The sequence below is a fragment of the Zingiber officinale genome, chromosome 8B (assembly GCF_018446385.1).
Source record: "Zingiber officinale cultivar Zhangliang chromosome 8B, Zo_v1.1, whole genome shotgun sequence".
Classification (NCBI taxonomy): Eukaryota; Viridiplantae; Streptophyta; class Magnoliopsida; order Zingiberales; family Zingiberaceae; genus Zingiber; species Zingiber officinale.
This window is the reverse complement of record NC_056001.1, coordinates 60,785,479-60,794,986: the sequence shown is the minus strand read 5'-3', so window position 1 is coordinate 60,794,986 and position 9,508 is coordinate 60,785,479. Positions and strand designations below refer to the sequence as shown.

The following is a 9,508-nucleotide window of genomic DNA, read 5'->3' as shown; positions in this document are numbered from 1 at the left end:
TATCAATCTTTTACAAATCAATTGGTCACTTATTGTTTGGGCAACAATGATCCTCCTCAAGCATGAACTTTTCAAGCTACCCTTGTAAGGTTTGTTTGCATGGAAGGTGAAAAAGATAACTTCTTAGGGAAGAGCCACCAAAGATGGCATTGGACAACAAGATGATGATGCGGCCAAAATTGGTCATCAGTGAGGTGACTTTGTAAATGGAGGGTGTACCTCATCTTAGTGATTATTTACTTAATCTCCCGTTGAATGGTTTGATCAATCATCTTATATATAGATGGTCTCAAATTTAAAAATTAAGTTGATGAGTATTTTTTTCTGCTTAGATTTGATTTTTTTTTTTCTCTTATGTTGTTATGTCATTCATTGTGTTCATCTCTTAGTTATGTTTTTATATTTTGCAAAATTTGTGAATTGTTATTCAAATTTTCATTTTTTAAAAATGGAAAATAGGAAAAGTGTAGTGATTTTCACTCCTCGACAACTTACAATTTAATTTTTATTTTATGTACCAAAACAGAATAAATAACATTAAGTTTAGAAAATTGAAGCACACTAAAATAGATTAGAAATATTTTTAGCAAAATATAGCTTGATATTCAACATTATAAGTCTTTGGGCAATTAGCAATATAAATAGTTAACTACTTATTAAACTACTTCCAAGTTTATTTTGTTATCACGATCAATAACCACATTCATAAAAAAACATTAATAAAAAATTAAGTTAATAATAAAATAAAATTTATTTAAATATAAATGATAATATTGTTGGGATTAATTTCATAAGAATTTGATTTTGGTTGTTATTATATTATCAGTAAAATATTAATAATCTTTTTTTCTAATATTATTTGCTTAGAGACCTATTCAAATACACTTCAAAACAATCCAGCATACTCTCTTCAAGTAATTACTCAACTCTTTTATATTTTATTTCTTTTTTTTTCAATGATGAAATTATTACCGTGTGACCTTATGGTTACGGGTTCAAGTAGCGAAAATAGCCTATTACAATATAGGATAAGATTATGTATAATAAATATAATATGGTCCGACCCTCTTGCTTCGGAATCCCGTATTAATTGAAATTTCATGCACTGAGCTAAATTTTCCGCCCTTAATTCTGATGTGTTTTCCTTTGTTCATGAATTCAGACAATATTTTGTGAATGACAACTATGCCGTGACACAAAAGGTCAAATACCACTAATGCATCGATAATAGTTCACCATATGTTCGATAAATTTTCTTATTTTCTGAAAATTCAACTGACTTGAGAACTATATTGCACGCATTTCAGGTTGTGGTTCATAAGAATGATCCGAAAGGGATGCACTTCTAGCGAGCCGGGCCTCGGCAAAAAGTAGGTTTCACCGAATGAATGTCCCGAATATCAGTGTTAGAGATCGTTTACATTTCACTAATCTTGTTATCTTTGATGCTTCTTCAGGTGTTCTTTGAGTTGGATGAGGTGCATGCTTGCATTGTGACTTGTGGAGGTTTGTGTCCCGGACTCAACATGGTGATATGAGAAGTAGTGTGTTAGGATTCAATCAAACTCCCACATTGGAAAGATTTGGTAAAGATCATGGGGTTAAAAAGGATGCATGATATCTCCATTGGAATGAGGCCTTTTGGGGAGAGCCCAAGAGCAAAGCCATGAGGGCCTAAGCCCAAAGTGGACAATATCATGTCATTGTGGAGATATATGGACATCTTTTGGGCACAACAATGGTATCAGAATCATGGTCCAGACCAGATACCATGTGAGGTGGTCTTGAACGAAGTTGAGGGTGTACCCGGAGCAGGTCAAGATGACTGGATGTTTGCGGGGAGGCTTGGAGTAGGTCAAGGTGACCAGATACTTGCAAGGAGGAGAGTAGGTCAGGGTGGCCGGATGCTCGTAGGGAGGTCCAAAGCAGGTCAAGGTTTGACCGAATGTTCACGGATAGGCCCAAAGCATGTCAAAATTGATCGGATCAAGCTACTCGCGGGGAAGTCTAGAATAGGTCAGGGTGACCGGATGCTCGCAGGGAGGCTCGAAGCATGTCAAAGTGACCTGATGTTCACGGATTGGCCCGAAACAGGTCAAGATTAATCGGATGCTTGTGGAAAAGGCCCCGAAGCAAGTCAGGGTGACCGGATATTCGCGGGGAGGCCCGGAGTAGGTTAGGATGACTAGATGCTTGCGGGGAGGCCTAAAGCAGGTCAGGGTGACCGGATGCTCGCAGTGAGGCCCGAAGCAAGTCAAGGTGACCAAATGTTCGCGGGGAGGCCTGGAGTAGGTCAAGATGACTAGGTGGAGATGCTTGCGGGGAGGCCCAGAGCAGGTCAGAGTGACCAGATGCTTGCGGGGAAGCCTGGACCATGAGAGTAATTGTGGTCCTTCATTTGAGGGGAGGATTGTTGGGATTCAATCAAAGTCCCACATTGGAAAGATTTGGTAAAGATCATGGGGTTGAAAAGGATGTATGATATCTCTATTGGAATGAGGCCTTTTGGGGAGAGCCCAAGAGCAAAGCCATGAGGGCCTAGGTTCAAAGTAGACATTATCATGCCATTGTGGAGATATATGGACATTCTTTTGATCACAACATAGTGTGTGGACTATACGACATCTATGACGTTCGCAAAGTTCTTGGAATCGAGATGAGTGTTCAAATGTGGTATCGCTTATCGGTTTGGGTTTGTTTCGGGACTTAAAATGACTATCTTGAGCAATGTTATCAAAATCGCGAGTCAACTCATAAAATCGTGCAAAATCGCGAGTTTACTTATGAAAATCGAGTGAAATCGTGATAAAATCGTGTATTAAAGTAAAATCGGATCAAAATCGTAAAATCGCATTGAAACTTGTAAAAACATGATTTTTGAGATAATTTTATCGATTTTGTGTCGTAAAATGATATCATTTTGGAACAATTTTAGATTTATATTTGTCTATAAATAATTTATATTAATTTGTTATCTTGTGTTTTATTTATCTTTAGATTTAGGTTTAGACTTGAATTTATGTTTATGTTGTATTTTCATGGTAAGTATTTGGTTGTTTAAAAGTTTAAATATGAGTAGTTTAAGATTATATGAATTAAAATATTCTATATGTAGATTTATGTTATAATTTGGATTAAAATATTTAATGATTAATTAAAAAGATTATATCAGGTTTATTTTAAAATTGATTTAAAGAATGATGTAAAATCTTACGATTTTATGATTTGATTTTACGATCTGATTTTATGACTGCTCTAACGATTTTACCCAAACTCTCGAGTTTGATAACACTGATGTTGAGACCTCTGCGACTTCTACTACTCGGTTATATGTTTTCGTTGGTCTATAAACTTGTAGGGTGGATATAAAGGCTTTTACTCGAGCAACACCATTAATTTGACATCGAAGAGTATCAATGACATCCACAAAAGGGGAGGTACTATCCTTGGCACATCGAGAGGTGGCCATGATACATCAAAGACAGTAAACAGTATTGAAGATCGCGGTATCAATCAGGTTATCACAAATTCTTAGACTATGTTAGTTATTCTAGTTACATATAGGGCATGTCAATTTGATTTGATAACAAAGATAGCTTGTTATTATTTTAGGTTTATATTATAGGAGGCGATGGAACTCAAAGAGGGACAACACTCATTTATGAGGTAAATTTGGGATAACTAGTTCAACCGCTACATGTATTGAAGGCTATCAAGTTTCTTATGCTCTACATTTTTGTAGGAAATTTAAAAACGCGACCTGAAAGCTGCAGTACCCGGCATCCCCAAGACTATAGACAATGACATTGTTGTACTTCAGTTTCATTTCCTTGAAATGCTCTTTGTATTTCCATAACATTTCTATTTGCATTTATTTCCCTACCTCATATGATTAGGTTATCGACAAGTCGTTTGGTTTTGACACTGCTGTTGAAGAGGCTCAGCGGGCGATAAATGCTGCTCATGTGGAAGCTGAAAGTGTCGAAAATGGTATTGGTCTTGTGAAGCTTATGGGTCGCTATAGTGGTTAGTTATCTCTCTCTCGCTTGCTCAGACTAGTAGTTATTATTGGAAGTTTGTTTTCTAATAACATTCAAACAATTTGATACCGCAGGATTCATCGCTATGTATGCTACACTGGCAAGTAGAGATGTGGTACATGTCTAGAGTCATTTTCCCTTGCATATCATATCATTCCGATCTTGAGCTAAAAAGCAAAATCATCAGGATTGTTGTTTGATTCCGGAATCACCTTTCCACATGGAAGGTGAGGGCCAACTACCGAAGTTCATCGAGAAATGACTCAAATAGAACAGGCACATGGTCATTGTCGTCGCAGAGGGTGCATGACAAGAACTGATTGCAGAGAGCATGCGATCCATCAGCCACAAAGACGCGTCCGGAAATAAGTTACTGCTGGACATTGGACTGTGGCTATCACACAAGATAAAGGTAACCGAAATGTTGTGTGATACCTTCTAAAGAAGAATAACTTCAACACATTTTCTTCTTTTTTCCAGGATCACTTTAAAACGAAGATGTCGATAAACCTCAAATACATAGTGATCCTGTCCGAGAGTCGAGTCGACGGACGTGGGGAGATGGTGCTCACGTTGACTGGATGTAGACTGAAGATGACGTGGGTCTCCGACGAGCTAAGCCTGCAACCACAAGTCGTTAGTGCCGAGCCGAGTAGGGGTTCCCCGGCGATGGCCCTCCGACCCTTAAGTCAGTTCTCCGGCGAAAGAGGCAAGCAAGCAAAGCAAAGAAATGGAAGTGGCGGCGTAAGTGTAGCTACAGTAGAATGCACATACCTCCGTCGAAACCCATGGGGTCCTTATATAGGGCTCCCAGGAGATGCGTGCATGCTTCCCAAAGTATACCTTGAAAGAATGTGTCAAAAAAGCGTGCCTAATGTCATACCTTAATAGCCCGAGCATATCCCTGATGTGATAGTGGAAGCTTCCACCATACGATTCTCTGTCTGACCATGTCGCCAATCATGTCGCCTGTCGGCGACACTGGTCCCTAGAAAGATATTCCCAACTGCTCATTTTTGCCCTTTATTGGGCCGAGCGGGAGAGCCGCTCGGCCAGTCAGTCGTCCAGGTGATACCATGGCCGGGCTGAGTGGGAGAGACGCTCGGCTAGTCCGTTGTCCGGGCGATATCGTGGTCAGGTTGAGCATCCGCTCAACCAATGACCTCCTGTTCGGCTCCGTCCTGTCGAGCGAGGGAGCCCTGCCTACTTGGTCGGGGCTGTGTCCACCATTTAACCGAGCGAGACAGCCACTCGACCTTCATCCTTCCATGCTTGAGCTTTTTGAGCATCGGAAGCTCGGTATTTGGTCGAGCTGTCGAAGTGTCGGATCCGCTACTCTTCATGCCGACTGGGAAGGTGGTTCACCCGATCGGACGAGTGCCCAGTAGTTGACCACTTTGACACTGACCCTCCACGTGGCGATGACCTTCTACAAGGCGGGCCCCACCCTTACCACCGGATCATGTGCCTCCCTCTCAAGTCTAGTCGAAGGAAGCTGTAAGTCCGACTGACTGGACAAGTAGTCTGGTGACCGATTGGTCGATCGACCAAGGGCTGGTTACATCCCGATCGGCCCACGTAGGGCTGATCTCCTAGGCCGTTTGGCACCCTGAGGATTTACACTTGGGAAATTTCTCCTTCGGCGTCTTCGGATGGGCGCGACCCTCGCGGTCAATGCTGACGTCGCCCAAATCTCCTCGGAATTCATGTAAATCCTGCCATTAAGGTCCGAGCATGCGCCCATTCCTAATAATGGTGCTCATTAAATGCCTCCCCGTAAGCGAGTGTCGTGTGGCGCTACCGCCATCACCGCACGATTGAAGCGTCAAAGTTGATGAGATATTTGACGGTTCAAATTCGACGGCTGGATTTATGCTTTGGTTCCTGTGCCCTGGATCGGACGGCTCCGGTCGACCGAGCCCACTCTTTATAAAGTCGCAGTGTCAGCTTCTGTTCCATCGTTGTTCTTCGTGCGCTCCGGCGATTTTGCTCATCCAGTGCTCCGGCGATTCTATTCGTTTAGTGCTCCGGTGATCCTTGGTATTTTCAGCACTCTTTCTTTGTAAGCTTTTCGATCTTTCGTCACCCTTGTAACTGCTCAGTTCTTTTCATTCGTGTTTTTCCACTTCTATTTTAGTGCTTTTCCGTCTTCTTTGCCGCCCCTTTCCTTGTTGTCTTGTTTTCCGGCGATGGCTAGTTCTTCGCAGCCATCCGACCCCGCTCCCGATCTCTGGTAAAACACCATGGAGACTCGGTTGGACACGGGCGATGCTGCGAGCCTCAGCAACGCCTTTGACATTCCTCCTGACCATGAAATAGTCTTAGCCTCCCCGTCCGATCGGTCCAATGACCCGCCGATCGACACTGTCCATTTTTTTCGCGATCAATTCATGGCAGGTCTGTGCTTCCCAATCCATCCTTTCATAACTAAAGTCTGCAATTATTTTTGTGTCCCTTTGGCACAGCTCATCCCTAATTCTTTTCGACTCTTGTGTGGTGTGGTTGTACTGTTCAAGGTGCATGGTATTCCCCTCACACCTCAGGTATTCCATTACTTCTATTACCCCAAGCCGTCTAAGCTAGGCACCTATCTCTTCCAATCTCGGGTTGGCTTGGTCTTCTTCGACAAAATATCATCTTCTAATAAACATGGGAAAGATTACTTTTTCTATATGCATCTCCCCGAGCGGTCGAGCTTCCGTACCAAGTGGCAGGTCGGGCTCCCGCCTCAACCGGAGCTGCTGAAGTATAAGAGCCGACCAGACTATCTCCATGCGACCAACTTGCTGGCCGGCTAGAAATTCAACATCCATAAGCTGCTGCCGGAGGGGGTGATGCATATGTTCGGGCTGAGTCCGATCCGGACAAAGCTCCCAAGCAGCTTAGGTATGAAATTTTATCTTCTTTCTTCTTTTGAGTCTAACTGATTCTTTCTTTCTTTTGCAGCCGATATCATGATGCGCTCCTTAGCCACCGGGATTATGAAGGTCAAGCAGGCTGAGATCAAGGAAGCAGCAGCAAAAGAGATGGAGAGCCTCGGTTTGACTCCGATCGGCTCTCACGAGGGTGAGAGCGAGGCATCGCAAACTGAAGGAGAGGGTGCCGCCGGTCAGACGCTCCACACTGAACCAGCCGGGGATCCGCTTCCTTCTGAGTCCCAACCTGTCGCTCGGGAAGAAGGGTCAGGGTCTTCTAGCGATGTTCCCTTGACTAGGCGCCGCATGACCACCCCTTCCCACTCTGCAGCTTCGGTGGTGTGCTCCACCAAGCGGGAAGGCATCTCCCCTCCAGTTGCCCCCAAGATCGTGGAAGATGTTTCTTCCGATTGGACCCCCTCATTATTCGATCTGCCGCGGGACCCGATTGCGGCTCAACCGCTAGCGTCTCTTCCTCCAGTTCGGCGGAGGATTCTATGATCCGACATCCTCCCTACTTCGGCCAACCTATCCTCTAGTCCTTTGGCGTCCGCTCAATCTACCCCGAGCGGTCGTCGATCCGTGACGGCAATCCTCCACCTTCCGACAGAAGAGTTCTTAGCAGCGGCTGACCAGCCGAAGATTCTGGAGCATCAGATTCTGATTTGCGGGCTACTCGCCAAGGTTTGGGAGGAAGCCAGAGGGAGTGCTACGACGATGCCTCCCGGGCTGCTGAGCAACAGCCACATGCAAATGGCCACCGGCGTAAGTGTTTTATCTATTCATGATTTACCTTTGTTCGGCAATAACATTCTTCCGTTCGGATGTAGTACTAGGTGGAGAGTGTGGCGGTGTGCAACCGTCTGGCACTGGTGGAGGAGGAGCTTAAGAAGCTCAAGATTTTTGGTGGAGCTTCTTCCTCCCAAGGGCCTTCGATTACCGAGCTGTAGGCCGATCTGGCCAAGACCAAGAAGCTTCTGGAGGCCGAGCAGAAGACCTCCTCTTGCTGGGCGATCATGATGGGTCGGCTTGAGACCCAGGTGAAATCCTATGACCAGAAGATCGAGTTGGCCACCACCAGAAAAAATCGAGCTATAGCTGACCTGGATCTGAAGAACCAAGAAGCTCGGAACTTAGCTGAGAAGCTCGAAACTTAGCTGAGAAGCTCAAGAAGGTAGAGAACCTTTTGGCTGCCGAGCAGGAGAGCCGTTCAACTCGAGAGATTGATCTTCAAGGGCAAGTGATGGCCCTCGAGGATTCTCTAGGGACCTCCCGCGCAGCCCTGAAGACTTACCAGGATGCCGAGCTGAGCTTCTTCGCAGCCATGAAGCAGGGATACCTCCGCTTAGACCAGTTCCTCGTGAAGGCGACCACTTGGATTGTCCGATCATTTGAACTGGCCATCGACGCGACGATCATCCAGCTGAAGGCGAATGACCATCTCCCTGAAGCCTTGCCTGCTACCGCTGTCGACCGCGTCCAGCTCCTCAACTCTATTCCTAACGAAGCTTTTGATTACATCGAGTGAGGAGGGCTTCTGTAACTCGAGTGAGGAGGGATTCTGTAACAAAGTGTTGCATGTTTGACTGTCGTTCGGCAACTTTTTGTTCATTATCAATGAAGTTGTTTGGCGGTTCTTCACATATTTGCTTGCCTTCTTATTAAGCTTTTGGCCTTTCAATCCTGAACGGGCGATACATATTTATTATTGAACTCATTAGGGTCATACCTCTGGGGTTTATAGTCACCACTCAACTCTGGGGTTTAACGTCGCCGCTCGACGGCTTGATGAAGCCTCGGGTTTAATGTCGCCGCTCGACGGTCTTCTAAGGCAGGAGTTTAAAGTTCTCGCTTGACCGTCAGTGGAGACCTGGGTTTAACGTCACCGCTCAACAGTCTTCTAAGGCAGGAGTTTAAGGTCGCCGCTCGACCGTCGATGGAGACCTGGGTTTAATGTCACCGCTCGACGGTCTTCTAAGGCAGGAGTTTAAGGTCGCCGCTTGACTGTCAGTGGAGACCTGGGTTTAACATCGCCGCTCAACGGTCTTCTAAGATAGGAGTTTAAGGTCATCGCTAGACCGTCGGTGGAGACCTGGGTTTAATGTCGCCGCTCGACGGACTTCTCAGGCAGGAGTTTAAGGTCGCTGCTCGACCATCGGTGGAGACCTTATTTTAACGTCGTCGTTCGACGGTCTTCTAAGGCAGGAGTTTAAGGTCGCCGCTCGACCGTCGTGGAGACTTGGGTTTAACGTCGCCGCTCGACGGTTTGATGAAGACTCGCCGTTCGGCGATAATTTTGCAAACCTTTCACTTTTGATTTCAATCCTGCAGTCGAAGGACGGGAAAATGGAAAATACATGACATTAACTACATCAGCGCACCTTTCATCCAGCTCGGTATGGCTGGAGATGGTTCGCACTCCATGGACGCTCGAGTCGCCTCCCGTCCTCATTCTCCAGGTAATATGTGCCCGAGCGGAGCTTCTCCATGACCTTGAAGGGCCACGGGGCTTCCAACTTGGTGACGTCGCCGACCGACTTCACCTTCTTCCAT

At 45.2% G+C, this 9,508-nt stretch overlaps 1 pseudogene; it reads left to right on the top strand.

The window, feature by feature from the left end:
* The first annotated feature begins 206 nt into the window (after positions 1 to 206).
* LOC122013880 lies at positions 207 to 6,237 on the top strand (annotated as a pseudogene).
* The last annotated feature ends 3,271 nt before the right edge of the window (positions 6,238 to 9,508 follow it).